At 39.8% G+C, this 20,000-nt stretch overlaps 1 protein-coding gene across 4 annotated transcripts in view; it reads right to left on the bottom strand.

Annotated features, from left to right (window-relative positions):
* Mrtfb (myocardin related transcription factor B) overlaps positions 1-20,000 on the bottom strand; it is a 155,888-nt gene that overhangs the window by 94,344 nt on the left and 41,544 nt on the right. Inside the window, exon 3 of one of the 4 annotated variants that reach the window (XM_052194600.1) lies at positions 13,936-14,135. The exons of 2 other annotated variants lie outside the window; for them this stretch is intronic. The gene's annotated coding sequence lies outside the window, so the exon portion shown is untranslated. The remainder of the gene's footprint in view (positions 1-13,935; positions 14,136-20,000) is intronic. One more of the 4 variants, XM_052194601.1, reaches the window with a different exon arrangement.

Below are 20,000 nucleotides of genomic sequence, written 5' to 3'. Positions count from 1 at the left end.
TCTCCAGCTGCCACAAAAGTATTAAGACAGGTTCTCGGGGTCCATTACAGTTCAGTTCTATTTGTGCACCCACTGCCAAGTCCTCCTCTCTGCCTCTCAGGCTTTTTCAACAACTCCAGGGAGATGGCTCCTACCTAAAAAGCATTTATACAGTAAATAGAACCTAAAAGGCACTTTGCCTATATTATTGTATCAAGGATTATAAAAACTATAGCTATTGCTGTCATTTAAAGATTTCAACACATCCTAACAAGAAAGAAGAAAGTCAACAAACACTAATAAAAATGAAGGTGTGGGCCAGCTTGATGATCAACTCCAGTGCCTATATTTTGGGGAACTCTAAATTAATCAGCACTCACAGCAACTGGAAGTACTTCACAGACTCCTTCACCAGCCCAGGCCTCAGAATGAACTAAGAAAAACAAAGAAAACAGTTCTTAAGGATAAAGGGTGTATTTACATCACCAAGGTTTGGACTTGGAGTTGCTTGTTACCATGGTGTGATTTGGACTGTGCTACTGAGAAACTGGTAACAGCAGAATCAAAGACACAAGAACCCTAAACATGTGACCCAAGTGAGGCACTGAACTGGAGGCCAGGGGATAGGAGTCCATGCACACTGTGCAATGGCAACTCTGTTCAAATGGTAGTGTCTTTACGTACACACTTCAACTACTAGAGGCTGGGGGGTTGCAGTTTTGACTCCTACATCACAGAATTTCTCCTATATAGGAACCTAGATACATGCTTCCATTTCTCTGCCTATACACCAGCAGTGGGATGACTAGAGCACAGGCAGCAGCATATGTAGATTTTTAAGAAACTGGCTAAGTGTTTCCCCACCCGAGTGGTGGGCACCAGAAACCAGCTGGTCCACATCCCTGCCAATCCTTTTGTCAATTCTTTTCATTTTAGACATTTTAGTGAACATAGGATATTTCATGGTAGTTTTACATTGCTTTCCTGGTGACTAATGATGCTGGATATCTTTTTATGTATTATTTTCTATCTCTTTATCTTCTTGGATTAAATGTGCTCATTTTTAATAGTATGCAGTTGGTGTTTTACAATTGAATCTTGGATCTTTGGCATATTCTGGACACAGCACTTTTTCATTATACTTCGGGTAATCATTATCTTCCATTTTTGTGTCCATTAATATTTTGTAAAAATGAGATATTTTTGATTTGGTAAGGTCTAATTTATAAATACTTTCTTTCATGCATCATACATTTGTTGTCGTAGCTAAAAAAAAAAAAAAAAAAATCATGCACTAGCCCATAGTCACAAAAGCCAATACCCGTGGTACCTTCTAGATACTGAAATATTTAAGTCTAAGACACAAAGTTTTATATATGCAGTAAGATTGGGATCAACACTGGTGGCTTTAGAATGGCTGACAGCTACAGCATTACTTGTGGAAAAGATCACCTTCTCTAATGAATTGTCTTTGCACCTTTGTTGACAGTCAGCTAGCTATAGAGTACAAATGTGTCTGTCCCTTGGCTTTCTGAATCTCCAAATCTTCGGGAGATCCCCAAGCACTACATGTGCAGGAAAGACTCTGTAGAATATGCTATGGCAATAACAACTACACTGACATGTGCTGGGCTGCCCAAAATATGGAAAGCTGGGTTGAATTTTCCCTAAAGACAGTCTTAAGAAGAAATCATCACAAACTCAAGCCTCTACAGCTGCCAACCGCAACTCCATTGTCATCGAAAACACCCTGCAATGAAGACGGCAACATGTCAGCAGCAGGTGGCAGAGAGAACTCATGTGGGACAAAGATAAGGGGAGGCAGAAGGAACATCTGAGGAGTGAGATGCACTACAGTGCCCAGGGGAAGAACTAAAACTATTTTTTCTTAATTCTTCAATATTAAATTCAATGCAAAAGCTGAACACCTTGGCATGGTCTTTGCAGGTGAAATCCATATGACAACTTTAACATAATGGTTGAAGGGAGCTAATGCAAGCAGCATTTTTACATTTCTATAGATTGTAAGTAAATGCTTTAAAAAGATTGGGAAGTTAAAGTAGAAGACAGTAATTCCTAAATAACTGTTTACAACAATACAGATAATCTTAGCTGCGATACTGATAAGGGAGTTTAAATAATATTCTAAAAATTACCCAATTAACTCCCAAAAGAAAGGGAGGGTGATGAGGAAGAGATAAGACAGACAAAGACAAGTGATAAGACAGTAATTAGTCTTCCAATGATTATGTTGCATTGCTCTAGTTGAGAGAGAAGTTGATAATGTTTGCCTCTTTTTAAAAGCATGTATATATGCTCACAACTAACACACTTTTAAAAAAAAAAAGGCATGATTCTGGTAGAGGTGATGAATACTAACAGGAAGCCAAGGAGAAGTGGGGACTACATACTGCTATTAAATAATGCTGACTTCAAAAGGCTCTATTAGGTAGATGAATTCATGGGCAAAATTACTTATTTTACTAAGAAAAATTAAAATATAACTCATAGATTTTTCAACACTGAATTTTCATTTTCAATTAATTATTCCTACAAGATAAAATCTGTTCATGCCAAAATATTTTGAAGCTACAGGTACCATAATGCCCTTACAATGGCAATATGAACAAACTCTGAACATCAATGGCGATGATCTGGAGGGTCCTTTAAACAAAGACTTAAAAATATTTTCAAGGCAGTATTACCTGTTCTTAATACTGAGAGATCTTTTTTCAATGTATGCCTTGACACTGTACTCACCTTAAACTCCCACACACTTCCAAATTGAGAAAATTATAAGCTAAGTAAATCTTTACAAAACATAGCAAAGGGAAAAGAGTAAGTTAAAAAAAAATTAACTTATTATCTGTGAAAATCTTTGATAGAGCATAGACTATATTCTGATATTTCCAGAATGTCATCTTAAAATCTACTTAAGTGCTTGACAATTTCTTTAGAAATTTAAATCTACCATCCATTATAAACAGCACTCTAGCTAGAAGTCCCTAGTTGAGATGTTATATAACAGTCATTGTGAAATGTTAAAGGAAACCATATTAGAATGGATTGCCTCCCTGGGTCAAAACTGAGCTGTCAGGTAAAATATCACTCAGCTTGAAGCAGGCAGAGTAACAAAACTGTGATTGTCTGGAACTGGCAAATGGAATGACTAGGGAGTTTGCTCAGTACAGAACTTAGTAACAAAAACATCCCATAAGTAAACATCCAGCACTCATCTGGCAGGAAGTGAATACAAAGGAGAGCACTGTAACATCAACCTAGGATGGACCTTTTGTTCTTAAAACAAATCCAATACCATTCTCCAAGAACTTGCAGGTTAAGAGTAGCTTTCACCCTTCATCAAGGAAATGTCTCTTTGCAACAGTCAGAGACCTTTATAGAAACTGTAATTATTCAAAGAGCCCAGTTCTAACTGACACATCGACAGTACAGCCACTGCTCCTAAGGCTCAGGGAATACGGCAAAGAAGAGACTGAAAGATCCTTGGGGCCAGAGAACCAGAGTCTACTGCCGAAGCATGAGCGGAACACAAAGACATCCAGAGGCAATGATAATGTGGACAGGGTCTCAACCGCAGACCTTGAAGACACTATGGAATGCGGAGAGTAGGAGACATAGTCTTTCTTAGGGAATACACACCAATTGGTTATTCAATACTAAACCATCAGGCCACATCTAGACAAGTAACATTACACAGAGAAATAGGTCCCATTTATGTATTTAAGAATATACAAATATATGTAAGAAGAATTAAAGAAAAAGAGGTCATGAATTCGAAAGAGAGCAAGGGATCACAGGGAAGGGTTTGGAGGGAGGAAAAGGAAGAGGGAAATTATGTAATTATATTATAACTAAAAAACAAAAATCAGTCAGTGGTGGTGACTCCCAGCACTTGGGAGGCAGAAACAGATGGGTCACTTTAGTTCAAGGCCAGCCTGGTCCACAGGACAAGTTCTAGGACAGCCAGGCTACACAGAGGAACCCTGTCTGAAAAACAAAACAAAACAAAACAAAAAAAAAAACAAATAAAACAAAATAAAAATTAAAAAAAATCATTAAAAAACAAAATAACAAAAAATTAAAAACTTCATTATTTAATACTGCTGTAGTGCTAGAAAAAATATGGAAAACAAAAGACTGGGCATTCCTTCTTTTTTTTTTACTTCTTTGCTCACTCAATCTTTTTTAAAAAATGGATTCAAGAGAATACCACAAGTAACAATATTTCTAAACACTAGATTATTGGGTTAAGCTAGTCCTTAATTCAATGTTAACATTTGTTTCCAACGGAGTGTAAATTCAAAGCCAACTTTCTTTCTATTCTACCTCCTTGCTTATAATGGCTAATTTCTGTGGCATGTAATAGCTAACACAGTCACAGCTACATATAGAAAAAGCTAAATAAGAAGGTACTCAAACCATGTCTAAAAGGAGCTTCTGAATTTCAGAAGTTTGATACACAACTAGTCAAAGGCAGAACCCATTCCATTACACACAGCAAAAAAAACCACCTTAGCGATAGCAAAGCTGTGTCTCTACTCTTCAAGTTCTTGTGAATCTCAAATGTTAAGGCAAAACTAAAGTTAAAATGGCAGACTTTGGAACAAAGATGTTTAAAGACAAAGTTAATCACATATAATCAAGAATCCATGATTAAACCTATTTATATTTTAAATTACTTCTCAGTTTATAAACAGATCAAAATAAATCACATTAAAAGGACATCTCAATTCAATTGAGTTATCTTAGAATCAATGCTTGGTTAAAAAAAAAAAAGTCCCAGCCCCACCCCCTTTCTCTCTCTTCAGCGCAACAACCAGCCTATCTTAGTTAAGGTTTCACTGCTGTGAAGAGACACCATGACCATGGTCACTCTTATAAAGGGCAACATTTAACTAGGGCTGGCTTATAGTGTTAGAGGCTCAGTCCATTATCATCATGGCAGGAAGCATGGCAGTGTCTAGGCAGACATGGTGCTCTAGAAGGAGCTGAATGTTCTACATCTTGATCCAAAGGCAGCCAGGAGGGTCTCTTCCACACTGGGTAGAGCTTGAGCATAGGACCATAAAGCCCCTCCTCCTTCCTGACTCACTTCCTCCAACAAGACCACACCTATTCCAACATGGCCACATCTTCTAATAGTGTCACTATCTATGGGCCAAGCATTCAAACACATGAGTCTTTGGGGACCAAACCTATTCAAACCACCACACAGCCTCTGACGGGAAGGAGGTGAGAAGGATCCAGATTCTCCTACAATGAGTCTGGAACAGAGTGATTCTATTGCTAGCCAGAAAAACACTATGTCTTGAGACTTCTTGCATAGAGAAGAAATCATCTATGCAAAGACTGGTAAAACAGGCACAGAGCAAATCACCATTGATGTGTAAAGAGGAGATGGCCTGGAGATGAAAGTATTGTGGGGCCTTACAGAATCCAGTACCTGGGTATGGGCACATAGGGAAGCTGTGATGATGAGCTGGCATTTATTGGGACAGCATAGGAAGGGCACCCTGAGAGCAGAAAGAATGACAGATAATGGGAATCGTCCCAGATTTTGATACTGACAAGGTAACTGTGGCAGAGAGTGAAATGTCAGGAACTATGTCAGAAAATGTTAGTGGCTATGCTGATGGAACTAAATTCAAATAGCATTTAGGAGGCATGATTCCAAAGCGTTAGGGCTGGACCATGCAGAGGTCCAAAGAACTGAAGGTGAGTAGATACTTCCAGATGGGCAGTTAGAGGGCAGGAGCTACACCGCACACTGAGGGCAAGGTAGTGAGAGACAGAGGAATACCCACTCAGAGAAAACTGTAGACTCCCAGGCAGGAATATGAAAGATAGGCATGTCTGGGGATAGAGGCAGCTGGCTTTGGGCAAATCCACCAAATTAAACTCCAGATGCCAAGAAATGAAAGATGCACCACCAGTTTACAATTTGTTCAAATAAACACCTCTAAAGAGTGCTGCTATTTGTAACAGTTGGACTTTGTATGTGGCCATTAAATGCAGGATAAAACATACTATAAATATGCCAAACACTGAAAATACTGAATAGAAAAGCTCATGTACCAACCTTCCCTGAAGACAAGGTTACAGCTCTGGGAATGTCAACTGTTTGTTTTCAACCTGACATGGAGCAATCTGACATGAAGCATTGTTCTACCAACAACGGCCCACAACGATGTCAAATGATGCTTAGATGTCAACAATCTAAGCAAATAGCCCATGTGATCTATACGCAGAATAGTGAACGCACAGAATATACATGGCTCTTCAACTTATATATTAAAAAGACAGAATTAATGCCAATCATTTCTAAGTGAAATAGGTAAAATGCCCCTTTTAGCTTAAGCGTCTATTTTAAAAGTTTTATTCATAGTGAATGAATCTTAAATAGTAAGAGTTGATTAGAGGACTGCTTTTAAATTAGAATAATTTTCACAGCCAGTATACATTGCATTTAAAGCAACTGGTGAGCTTTGAACCAAAATTGGCTAAGAAGTAAATAGTTTCTAAACAGATTAAATATTTCATTTGCTTATTTTGTGCAGTGCTGAAAACTGAACCCAGGGTCTTGTGACAGGTCTGTCATTGCTGTACCACTGAGCCACACCTTCTAAGTGTTTTATTTATCTGGTTTAAAACAAAAACAAAAGTGCCTATTATATTCTCATTTGCAAACAATCTATACCAGGAAGAAAAGAGGAAGAGAGAAATATAAGGAAAGGGGAAGCTAAATAGAAAGAAGTCTCTCTCCTCCTACCTGCTATTTGCTCTTCTTGACATTGGCAATCAACAAAATTTAAATTTGCAATAAATGTGGTGGAGGCTAGGGCGAGCTTCCCCAAGAGACAGAGTGTGAGCAAGGAAGAGCTGTTCACCTCTCACCTCCCACTTCTGCAGTGTGGTGGTGTGGGAGACATGCATACACACAGATCCACATCTCCACCCCACAATGCCCTCTGCCACCTGTAGCAAGTGGGTGAGCTGACTACAAGAATAGGAGAGCAGGAGACTTGGTCCTGCCCCTCACTGGCTGTGGTACTTAGGAGAGTGACCCTTGCACCCCACCTGAGCTAGTAGGGCTAGCCTTGGTATGTGTGTGGAGGAGGAGGGGTGCTTAGGTGAGCCACCCCAAGACTGTGAGCCCTGCCTCTTGTCTGCCATGCAGTGATATGTGCTCAAGCTATCCCCCATTTGACCCTTACCTGTGGCAGGTGGGTGAGCCGGCCCCATCCCTTGCCTGAGCAAAGTGGGACAAGTGGCCCTGGTGGTGCTGGTTATAGGAAACCTGGTAGGCTGACCTACTCAGCTTCTACCTAGTCCCAGATCCAAGGCTCTCAGTTGGCCTACTCCAACATTCACTCCATCTATGACCTGCTAGAGCACAGTGAAGGTCCTGGTCCTGCAGATCCAAGGCTACAGACTTTCCATGACACAGAGCAACAACAGGATATCTGAGAGGATATAAGGATCCAACATTGATAGTGTAGCGGAAGTCAGAGGTCTTAAATCAGACCAGTAACTCACTACAATGAACATTTGCAAGTAAAGCTGTTTGGGCAAAAGGATATACTGTGGGACACACTGTACCTTCCATGGCGAGATGTTTTTTATTGCTTTTATTATAATTTTTATTTTCTATATTCTTTATTTACATTCCAAATTATTTTCCCTTTCCCGGTTCCTCCCTCCCCATAAATTCCCTAAACCCTCTTCCCTCTGCCCATTCTCCTATCAACCCCCTCCTACTTCTCTGTCCTGGTATTCCCCTACAATGCTGGAACAAGCCTTTTCAGGATCAGTGACCTCTCCTTCCTTCTTCTTGGGAGTCATTTGATATGTGAATTGTGTCTTGGGTATTCAGAGTTTCTGAGCTAATATCCACTTATCAGTGACTGTATTACATGTGAGATTTTTTTGTGACTGGGTTACCTCACTTAGGATGGTATTTTCCAAATCCAACCACTTGTCTAAGAATTTCATGAATTCATTGTTTTAATTGCTGAGTAGTATTCCATTGTGTAAATATACCACATTTTTCTGTATCCATTCCTCTATTGAGGGACAAATGGGTTCTTTCCAGCTTCTGGCTATTATAAATAGGGCTGCTATGAACATAGTGGAGCATGTGTCCTTACTGCATGCTGGGGAATCCTCTGGGTATATGCCCAGGAGTGGGATTACAGAGTCCTCCGGAAGTGTTATGCCCAGTTTTCTGATGAACAGCCAGACTGATTTCCAGAGTGGTTGTACCAACTTGCATTCTAACCAGCAATGGAGGAGTGTTCCTCTTTCTCCACATCCTCGCCAACACCTACTGTCTCCTGAGTTTTTAATCTTAGCCAATCTAACTAGTGTAAGGTGAAATCTCAGGGTTGTTTTGATTTGCATTTCCCTAATGACTAATGATGTTGGACATTTTTAAAGGTGCTTCTCAGGCATTCGAAGTTCATGTGAAAATTCTTTGTTTAGTTCTGTACCCCATTTTTAATAGGATTATTTGGCTCTCTGGGGTCTAACTTCTTGAGTTCTTTGTATATCTTGGAAATTATCCCTCTGTCAGATGTAGAGTTGGTGAAGATCCTTTTCCAATTTGTTGGATGCCATTTTGTCTGCTTGACAGTGTCCTTTGCCTTACAGAAACTTTGTAGTTTTATGAGGTCCCATTTGTCAATTCTTGATCTTAGAGCATAAGGTATTGGTGTTCTGTTCAGGAAATTTTCCCCTATGCCCATGTCCTCAACGGTCTTCCAAGTTTCTTTTCTATTAGTTTCAGTGTGTCTGGTTTTATGTGGAGGTCCTTGATCCACTTGGAGTTGAGCTTAGTACAAGGAGATAACAATGGATTGATTTGCATTCTTCTGCATGCTGACCTCCAGTTGAGCCAGCACCATTTGTTGAAAAGGCTATCTTTTTTCCACTGGATGCTTTCAGCTCCTTTGTTGAAGATCAAGTGACCATAGGTGTGTGGATTCATTTCTGGGTCTTTAATCCTATTCTATTGATCTACCTGCCTGTCACTGTGCCAATACCATGCAGTTTTTAACATTATTGCTCTGTAGTACTGCTTGAGGTCCGGAATACTGATTCCCCTAGAAGGTCTTTTACTGTTGAGAATAGTTTTAGCTATCCTGTTTTTTTTTTTTTTTTTTTTTTTTTTTTTTTTTTTTTTTTTTTTTTTTTTTTTTTTGTTATTCCAGATGAATTTGAGAATTGTGCTAACTCTATGAAGAACTGAGTTGGGATTTTGATGGGGATTGCATTGAATCTGTAGATTGCTTTTGGTAAGATGGCCATTTTTACTATATTAATCCTGCCAATCCATGAGCATGGAAGATTTTTCCATTTTCTGAGGTCTTCTTCGATTTCCTTCTTCAGAGACCTGAAGTTCTTCTCATACAGATCTTTCACTTGTTTGGTTAGAGTCACCCCAAGATACTTTATATTGTTTGTGGCTATTGTGAAGGGTGTCATTTCCCTAATTTCTTTCTCAGCCTGCTTATCCTTTGAGTATAGGAGGGCTACTAATTTGCTTGAGTTAATTTTATAACCAGCCACTTTGCTGAAGTTGTTTATCAGTTATAGGAGTTCTCTGGTGGAGTTTTTTGGGTCACTTAAGTATACTATTGTATCATCTGCAAATAGTGATAGTTTGACTTCTTCCTTTCCAATGTGTATCCCTTTGACCTCCTTATGTTGTCTAATTGCTCTAGCTAGAACTTCAAGTACTATATTAAAAAGATATGGAGAGAGGGGGCAGCCTTGTCTAGTCCCTGATTTTAGTGGGATTGCTTCAAATTTCTCTCCATTTAGTTTGATGATCGCTACCGGTTTGCTGTATATTGCTTTTACCCTTTACTATGTTTACATATGGGCCTTGAATTCCTGTTCTTTCCAAGACTTTAAGAATGAAAGGATGCTGAATTTTGTCAAATGCTTTTTCAGCATCTAATGAAATGACCATGTGGTTTTTTTTTTTGTTTGTTTATGTAGTAGATCGCATTGATGGACTTCCATCCTGCATCCCTGGGATGAAACCTACTTGATCATGGTGAATAATCATTTTGATGTGTTCTTGGATTCAATTGGCAAGAATTTTATTGAGTATTTTTGCATCAATATTCGTAAGGGATATTGGCCTGTAGTTGTCCTTCTTTGTTGGATCTTTGTGTGGTTTTGGTATCAGTGTAATTGTGGCTTCGTAGAACGAGTTGGGTAGTGTTCCTTCTGTTTCTATTTTGTAGAATAATTTGAAGAGTATTGGTGCAAGATCTTCTTTGAAGGTCTAATACAATTCTGCACTAAAATCATCTGGTCCTGTGCTTTTTTTGGTTGGAAGACTTTCTATAACCCCTTTTATTTCTTTAGGGGTTATGGGACTGTTTAGTTGATCTAATTGATCCTGATTTAATTTTGGTATTTGTTATCTGTCTAGGAAATTGTCCATTTCCTCCAGATTCTCCAGTTGTGTTGTGTATAGACTGTTATAGTAGGATCTGATGATTTTTTGAATTTCCTCATTTCTGTTGTCATATCTCCCTTTTCATTTCTAATTTTGTTAATTTGGATACTGTCTCTGTGCCCTTTGGTGAGTCTGGCTAAGGGTTTATCTCAAAGAACCAGCTCCTGGTTTTGTTGATTCTTTGTATGGTTCTCTTTGTTTCTACTTGATTGATTTCAGCCCTGAGTTTGATGGTTTCCTGCCTTCTACTCTTCCTGGGTAAATTAGCTTCTTTTTGTTCCAGGGCTTTCAGGTGTGTCATTAAGCTGTTACTGTATGCTCTCTCCATTTTCTTTTTGGAGGCACTCAGGGCTATGAGATTTCCTCTTAGCACTGCTTTCATTGTGTCCCATAAATTTGGGTATGTTGTGCCTTCATTTTCATTAAATTCTAAAAAGTCTTTGATTTCTTTCTTTATTTCTTCTTTGGCCAAGGTATTTGAGTAGAGTGCTGTTCAGCCTCCATGTGTATGTGGGCTTTCTGTTGTTTTTGTTGCTATTGAAGACCACTCTTATTCCATAGTGATCTGATAGGAGGCATGGGATTATTTATATCTTCTTATATTTGTTGAGGTCTGTCTTGTGACCAATTAGATGGTCCATTTTGGAGAAGGTACCATGAGGTGCTGAGAAAAAGGTTTATTCTTTTGCTTTAGGATGAAATGTTATATATATATATATATGTATATATATATATGTGTGTGTGTGTGTGTGTGTGTGTGTGTGTGTGTGTGTTAAATCCAATTGGTCCAATGCTTCAATTAGTTTCACTGTGTCCCTGTTTAGTTTCTGTTTTCTTGATCTATCCATTGAGGAGAGTGGAGTGTTGAAGTTGCCCACAATTATTGTGTTAGGTGCAATGTGTGCTTTGAGCTTTAGTAAAGTTTCTTTTACGAATGAGGGTGCCCTTGCATTTGGAGGATAGATGTTCAAAATGGAGAGTTCTTCTTGGTGGATTTTTCCTTCGACCAGTAAGAAGTGTCCTTCCATGTCTCTTTTGATGACTTTAGGTTGAAAGTCAATTTTATCTGATATTAGAATGGCTACTCCGGCTTGTTTCCTAAGACTATTTGCTTGTAAATTTGTTTTCCAGCCTTTTACTCTGAGGTAGTGTTTGTCTTTGGCCCTGAGGTGTTTTTCCTGTAGCAAAATGTAGGGTCCTGTTTATGTATCCAGTCTGTTAGTCTATGTCTTTTTATTGGGGAATTGAGTCCATTGATGTTAAGAGAGATTAAGGAGTAGTGATTATTACTTCCTGTTATTTTTGATGTTATTTTCATATTTGAGTGGTTATCTTCTTTTGGGCTTAATGAAAGTAGTTTACTATCTTGCTTTTTCCAGGGTGTAGTTTCCCTCCTTGTATTGGTGCTTTCCACCTATTATCCTTTGTAGAGCTGGGTTTGTGGAAAGATATTGTGTAAATTATGTTTTATCATGGAATATCTTGTTTTCTCCATCTATGGTGATTGAGATTTTTTTCTGGGTATAGTAGTTTTGGCTGGCATTTGTGTTCTCTTAGAGTCTGCATGAGATCTACCCAGGATCTTCTAGCTTTCATGGTCTCTAGTAAGAAGTCTGGTGTAATTCTGATAGGTCTTCCTTTATATGTTACTTGGCCTTTTTCCCTTACTGCCTTTAATATTCTTTCTTTGTTTAGTACATTTGGTGTTTTGATTATTATGTGACAGGAGGTATTTCTCTTCTGGTCCAGTCTGTTTGGAGTTCTGTAGTCTTCTTTTATATTCATGGGCAACTTTCTCTTTAGGTTAAGGAAGTTTCTTCCATAATTTTGTTGAAGATATTTGCTGGCCCTTTTAGTTGTAAATCTTCACTCTCATCTATACCTATAATCCTTAGGTTTGGTCTTCTCATTGTGTCCTGAATTTCCTGGATGTTTTGGGTTACAAGCGTTTTGCTTTTTGCATTTTCTTTCACTGTTGTGTCAATGGTTTCTATGGTATCTTCTGCACCTGAGATTCTTTCTTCCATCTCTTATATTCTGTTGTCGATACTTGTGTCTATGGCCCCTGATTTCTTCCCAAGGTTTTCTATCTCCAAAGTTGTCTCCCTTTGTGATTTCTTAGTTGTTTCTACTTCTGTTTTTAGATCCTGGATGGTTTTGCTCAGTTCCTTTACTTGTTTGTAATTTCTTTTATTTCTTTAATATATTTTTGTGTTTCCTCTTTCATGACTTCTGCCTGTTGACTCAATTTCTTCTGCATCTCTTTAAATGATTTTTGTGTTTCCTCTTTATTGGCTTCTATCTGTTGAGCCATATTCTCCTGAATTTCTTTAAGTTAATTTTGTGTTTCCACTGCAAGGGCTTCTAGCTTATTCATATTCCCCTGTATTTCTTTAAGAGATTTATTTATGTCCTTCTTGTGTTCCTCTAATAGCATCATGACCAATGATTTTAAATCCAAATCTTGTTTTTCTGGTGTGTTGGGGTATCCAGGACTTGCTGTTGTTGGAGAACTGGGTTCAGATGCTGCCATATTGCCTTGATTTCTTTTAGTAACATTCCTGTGTTTGCCTTTTGCCATCTGGTTATCTCTGGCATTAGTTAGTCCTGTTGTCACTGGCTGGTGCTTGAACCTCCTGTGGGCCTGTAAGGCTATTTGCACACCACTGGATGATTGGGTTTTCCTTGGGACAGATTGCTGATGTGCTGCCCTACTCTTGGGTATCGTTGAAGTCCTAGTGTGCCTTGTCCTAAGCAATGCTATACTTGGGTTATCTCTGTGTACCTGGTGTTGCCTATTTGATCTGCCCGGTAGTAAAGATAGTGGATGCCCTCCAAGCGCTGATCATTCTGTGGGGCCAACGGCCCAGGACAGGGCTTGTTGCTGGGTTTCAAATGCTCTGCTGATGCTGATTCTCGAATGCCTCCTCAACCCCCCTATCTCTACCTCCTCACTCCCCCACCCCACTTCTACCGAATACCCTGCTCTTGTCTGTTCTCTAGTGTGTTTCAGGAAGTAGGATCTTCCCTGTATCAGATGTATCCCAGGTCTACTACATCCAATGGAAAGGGGCAGTGGTGATTAACTTGCTCCTGTTGGTTCTCTAGAGAGTATTAGGTAGTGGGATCTTCCCCATGTCAGATGTGGCACAGGTCTCTGGCTGAGCTGGCTGCATGGTCACAGGAGGCAAAATGGTGGTGACCTTGGACCACAGGGCTCTGTCTAACCTCGGGACTTCCTGCAGGTCAGGTGCTCCCCTGGCTGAGCTGCTGGAGCCAAGAGGGTGGCTGGCGACCTTGGACCATGCAGGGCTCCATCTAACTAGGGGGACTTCCTGCAGGTCAGACACTCCCCCACAGGATAAGTGCCCAGGCAGCTGTAGAGCTGCCCGGCTCCCTGGTGGGGAAGGAACCAAGGCAGGCTGTGTCCTGGGCAATTCTTCACTCTGGTGCCCTCTGTGTACCTGGTTGAGCTGTCTGCGCCAAGATGGTGGCTGGCAACCTCGGACGGACCGCAGGGCTGTCTAACCCTGGGACTCCCTGCAGGTCAGGCGCTTCCCTGGCTGAGCTTCTGGAGCCAAAATGGTGGCTGGTGACTTCCGACCTCTGGGCTCCATCTAACTGAGGGGCTCTCTGCAGGTCAGGCACTTCCCTGGCTGAGCTGCTGAAGCAAAGATCGGTTTTTATTGTTACTTTTAATTTTTGTTTTCTTTTGGAGAGACTGCAAGAGCCAAGAATGGATATGAAGGGATGAGGAGATGAGTGGGATTTGGAGTACATGATGTAAATATTTTAAAAATTTATAATACGGGGCTGGAGAGATGGCTCAGCGGTTAAGAGCACTGACTGCTCTTCCAGAGGTCCTGAGTTCAAATCCCAGCAACCACATGGTAGCTCACAACCATCTGGGGTGTCTGAAAACAGACACATATAAGTGTATTTCTATAAATAAAGTAAATAAATCTTTAAAAAATTATAATACATGAAATAAAAAAGCCTAGTATGATTTACTTAGGCTAGACACAGTGACTAGATCAGTAAGCAATGGGTCAAGAAACACAGGGCTCCTTATTTGTAATTCAGTTCTTCAGTACGTAGCCAGAGAGAAACATTCTTGTTTGATATACCACATTGACTGGTTAGTAGACTAAAACTCTTAGCTAGAAGAGAACACAACAGAATGGACAGACCTTAAAAACACTTTCTTTTAACATTTTCCTGACTGGACTGAAGCTCATAGCAATCTGCTAGTCTCTGCCGCCCAAACACTGGGGAATAAAGGTGTACATCAACATGCCTGGCCCTTGTAGTGAGTTTTAAAATTGAAAAATGGGCATCTTTCAAGTCTGCTCTTTTTCATGGTATTTTGGTTATTATGGTTAATTGGTTAACCATATTATAGTTAATTGGTTAAATATATGGTCATTATTTGGTTATTATTAATATGATTTGGTTATCATTTCCTTCCATATACTTTCTCCATTTTTCTATTGTATTAAGATGAATTAAGATGCAACGGTGGATTATAAAATTGAGATTGCTGGCTGATTTAAAGTTCTAAATGGCTCACAAAGTTCAACTCTTCCTCCTTGCTAGTTAGTATCTGTGTTATTTTATATATGGGATTCAAAAAACTGTAAAGATGCCTTTCTATGTATGAACTAGCTAAACTAAATTGCTTCTTGAACTGTCTCTCTAAAGTTGGAATGCAAAGATCCACATCATTTCAGAATCAGAACTAGCCTCCCCTTTGGACAGCCAAACCTATGTAAAAATGTCTAATTCTTACAACTAGAAGTCTCCTTCCATTACTGAAACTATGGCAGTAGATTGTACAGCATAAAGTCTTCTGCTTGAGTCTTGGTGAATTTGTTCTACAAGAAAGAAATATGATTACTCATGACTATAAAGACTGAATCATTATAGGTATTCTGGATAGCTTTATGTCAACTCAATATAACTCCTCATCTGAGAGGAGGAACCCCAGCTGAGAAAATGTCACCATAAGATCGGGCTATAGGCAGGCAACCCTCTAAGATACTTTCTTAACTAGTAACTAATAGAAGAGAACCTGGCCCGTGGTGGATGTACCTCTGAGCTGATGAAAACAGGCTGAACAAGCCATTAAAGCAAGCCGGTAAGTAGCACTCCTCCATGGCCTCTGCATCAGCTCCTGTCTCCAGGCTCATGCCCACTTCTGAGTTCCAGCCTTGGCATCTCTCAGGTGATAAAGATTCAGAATATGTAAGCAAAATACATTCTTTACTCCCTAAGTTGCTTTTGGACATAGTGTTACATCACAATAATAGAAACCCTAACTAAGACAAAAGGTCTGCCAAGGTCTCTTGGGACACTCATCTTTGGAGTACATGAGATACCCTGTAAGCCACCTGATCGCCCTGAGGCTGCTACCACATGAAGAAGCCACCCCGATGCTTATATTGAGTTGACATAAAACTATCCAGAATACCTATAATGATTCAGTCTTTATAGTATGTGTAATCATATTTCTTGGTCACATGGAGTGACCAAGAGAGATACCCAGTTAGTCCCCAACTACTTCAGCTATCTTTCCCTTGCTATTGTAGTTCCACATTCCACAGGACCATAACAATACCAGCGGCCAAGCCAGAACTTCCCCAAGAAGCCTTTCCTAAATTCCCCAGAAATCAGAGATTTAGAGGACTCTCTCTAGTATATCCTTAGGATTATAAGGGTCCAATTAAGCTGACCTTGGTGGCACAAGCCTGTAGTCCTAGTTACTCAAGAGGTAAGGCAGGAGGGTAGCAAGCTCATGGCCTTACTATTCAACTTAAAAAACCCTATCGCAAAAATCAACCAATCAATGTTTTGTAGAGGGAAGGGTGGTGCCCAGCTTGTGTAAGACTCTGACTTCAATCCCAGCACCAGTAATATATAAGAAAATAAATATTACAAGACTCCATTTTTAGTTATATAAATATAGGATATATTATATATGTAACACATATGCATATATAATATACATCTATTTCACACACACACACACACACACACACACACACACACACACGTATGTATAGGGTCAAATGATAACACATGCTACTGGCAAGCCTGAGCCACACTTGTATAAACTGTCACAGTTTTTTATGAAAAAAATTGCTAATATCTATGAAAATTACAAATGTGTCAATTCTTTGGCCTGGCACTTTCTGCTCTAGGAATCTGTTCGAGATGAAATGGAAATGGGACTTCCAGAACAACAGCGTGGCCATTTCTAGAGTTTCAGAACTCTAGAAATTGGCAAAAGGTAAAGAACAAACAGAGAACCTCAGGAAGAAGCAGCAGTCCTATACCCTGTGCAAATCACAGAACTAGACAGAGACTGGCATTGATTGAGAATACAGAGAACTAAATACAGCACCACCATTTGAAGCTGCACAAATGATTTGGACAAACACTTCTTTAAGGAAGATAAGCACATCTCGGCAAGCACCAGTGTTTAGGGAAAATGTAGCCAAATCCACAGTACGGCAACCTTCATATCTGGCAGAAATACTGTTAGAACAATGACATAAGTTCCCAGAAACAAATGCTGGGGAATGAGGAGAGAAAGAGGAAGCTCGTTCACCTAGTACCAGCAAGGTGCAAACTGCTATCCTTATTTTGGAAACTTTGTCCCTGAAATATTAAGCATAATTTTCACCAGGAGATCCTGTAATTCGATTCCTAGCTTATCTGCACAAGAGAAATGACCCCACAAAGACTTGGGAGTAAATGTTTATGATAGCATCTTCAAAATCACCAAGAACCACCAATGAACTATCAGGTAGTGAAAAGATACACACTGTGGGACGTGTAATGGATTCCACCCAGTGACAAGAAAGGAAGCAATCTTGACACCCATGCAAAGTGTCAACACTAATAAATGTAAAGGGAAGTAAAAGAAGCCAGCTGCCAAACAACGCACACTGTGTGGCTCCATTCCCATGCAGCGCCCCCAAGCCAGGCTGGAGAGGCAAATTAAATTGGTGGCTTTCTGGAATGAGGAGGTTCAGAAAAGGACTGACTGTACACAGGTATAATTGGTGGCTTTTGTTTTGTTTTATTGAAAATGATGTGAATTATACTGCAGTGGTGGCCATAAAATTCCATACAATTACAAAGCAATCAAAGTTGACACTTTGTGTGAACACTGTGGCATATAAATAATATACCAGCATTTTTTTTTTACAGCAATGACCAAAAAAAAAAAAAAAAAAAAAAAAAAAGCAGAAACCCAGATGACCTTCAGTTTGAGTGTACACGAGAGTGCTGAGGGAGAATGGACACCTGAGTACAACCAGAGAGGATCCACGCTCAGAGGCCTCCACTGGACCAGCAACAGTGAATGTCGGCTACAAGGAGGGCCAGGACACATCTAATCCAGCCCTGAGACCTTCCAGGGGTGGGCAGCCACTGGTACCTTCGGGGTTACAGGAGCTAGCTGCCTTAGACAGGATAAAGAAACAGAAACAGCCTATGGCATACAGCAGAGATTTGAATAAACCAACTCACATCAATAATGTGAGCAATCAGTGTTATTTAGTCTGCCACATTCCTGGTTTCTGGCATCTATTATGTGAAATAACACAAAAAGTACAGTAATTATTTTTAAAAATTTCACGCTACACATCAAACCTCATTTCTAGCTTGTCTTAAATTGTATTTCAAACTTCCAAATTGTGGGTGGGGGTTGTTCCTTTGATGAATAATGACAATAAGGTTTTTAAATTTTCATAAAACAAGCACACTACAGGCTAGTTCTAAAATGAGCACACTAGGCTAGTCAATTTTCATACAATATTTTTATTTGCTTTGAGAATATCATACAATGTACTTTGGTCATATTTATCCCCAACTCCTCCCAAATCTACCATAGCCCCAACCCCTTCCAACACTGTGTCCTTTTTTATTTTTTTAAAATAACACACCATTCCAATGTGCTGCCCATTCACTCCTGCGTGTGTGGCTATCCAGTGGAGTATAGCCTATCTACCAAGAGACTACTGATTCTTCCTTCCCCAGAAGCCATGAACACAGCTCTCCAGTTAGGGGTGGAGTTTCCTGAGCCCTTACCCAACTCATGCTGGAATGTTGACTGGCTTAATCTTGTGTGGGTCTTGTACAGCCACAGCTGCTGAGTTCCTCAGTACAGTGTCATCCAGTTCTTCCTGACCGCTGCCTGACTCCTGTAGTTTTTCCTCTGTCTTCTGAGACACCCCTGAGCCTGCAGTAGGTGGGTAAGCTAGATAGCCCATCTAGAGCCAAGCATACTACAGATACTGATTTTTTTTGCACTCCAATTGGCTGTGATTCTCTATGTTAACCACCTTCCTTGATAAAGTGTAGAGCTATAGTAATCTATGGGCACAGAGATATTTAGAGGGAAGCTTGACTCTGTTTAGCAAAATAGCAATAATATGTTCATCACTGGGGAAAGGCTAGTTCTAAAAATAACAGAAGCTGGAATTAGTTACTTTTTGCATAATTTTTCCAATCTTTAGGGTATAACAAACATTTAGGTTTCAAGATATCTGGCAACATAACATGTCTATATGGCTAAACTTAGACATTTGTTAAAGAAAACTGAGCAGTTGTTAACTATGTGTCATCCCCGCAGCTACTTCTTAGCACTGGTCATTCAGTCTCCCACTCACAGTTCTCAACAAATTTTATTTCTACTTCAACCAGTATCAACGTCTCTTTCCATGTACTTAGTATTCCTCATTGCACTGTTAGCTCTGTACTTCTGTAAGGTGTCAAGGAAGCTTGGGATTTTGAATTTAGTCCTTGAGAGCAGTTATTCAGAATTACCATTTCTGTACTGGAGAAGGAAAGACAACCTGGGTCTTTGTGTTAGCAAATCCTTTGTTTTTAAACACCATGATTTTAACTATTATCTATAAATATATCACAATACTTAAGAAAAATACTTTCACTTGACAATTTAAAACCTTTAAACACAACTTGGAAATGACCTCAGAATATTATGACCATAGGCCTGATGTGTGGAACTCACTTGCTGAGCATTACGGGATGTTACAGCAGCCAAGTGCACTAGACAATCTGTTATTTTATGATTTTAAAAGAAAAACAGTCTTCATCAAAAGACTGTCAACAGGATATTTTTGGAATAATTACAGAGGATTGTGTAAAAATTACTAACTGGATAAAACTGGAGTGTTGGCTAGAGATTTCTGCTGCTAATCCCCATCACTCGCTGAGCTGTGCCTACACTCAGGACACCTCCTGTCTGCATCCTTGCCTGGCATGACTGTTCTCTCAGCCAGGCTAGATGACCATTAAACCACTAGAACTCCATTTCCTTTTAAACCCAAAAGGAATCTGAAGTGTGATAAGAGTCAGTCTCAATGGAACTTAGGCCCAGTCCTTGGCTCTGCCCTCATAGCCACCTTGCCACAGGGGCCTCAAGCCAGGTTATGGCAGTGCCTGGGGCTACCAGCAAGTGTCTACAGCCATGTAGTCCTTTGGGCTCCTCCCTTGCACA

This window comes from Apodemus sylvaticus, chromosome 10 (genome assembly GCF_947179515.1).
Source record: "Apodemus sylvaticus chromosome 10, mApoSyl1.1, whole genome shotgun sequence".
Lineage (NCBI taxonomy): Eukaryota > Metazoa > Chordata > Mammalia > Rodentia > Muridae > Apodemus > Apodemus sylvaticus.
This window is presented reverse-complemented; position numbering and strand designations above follow the sequence as displayed.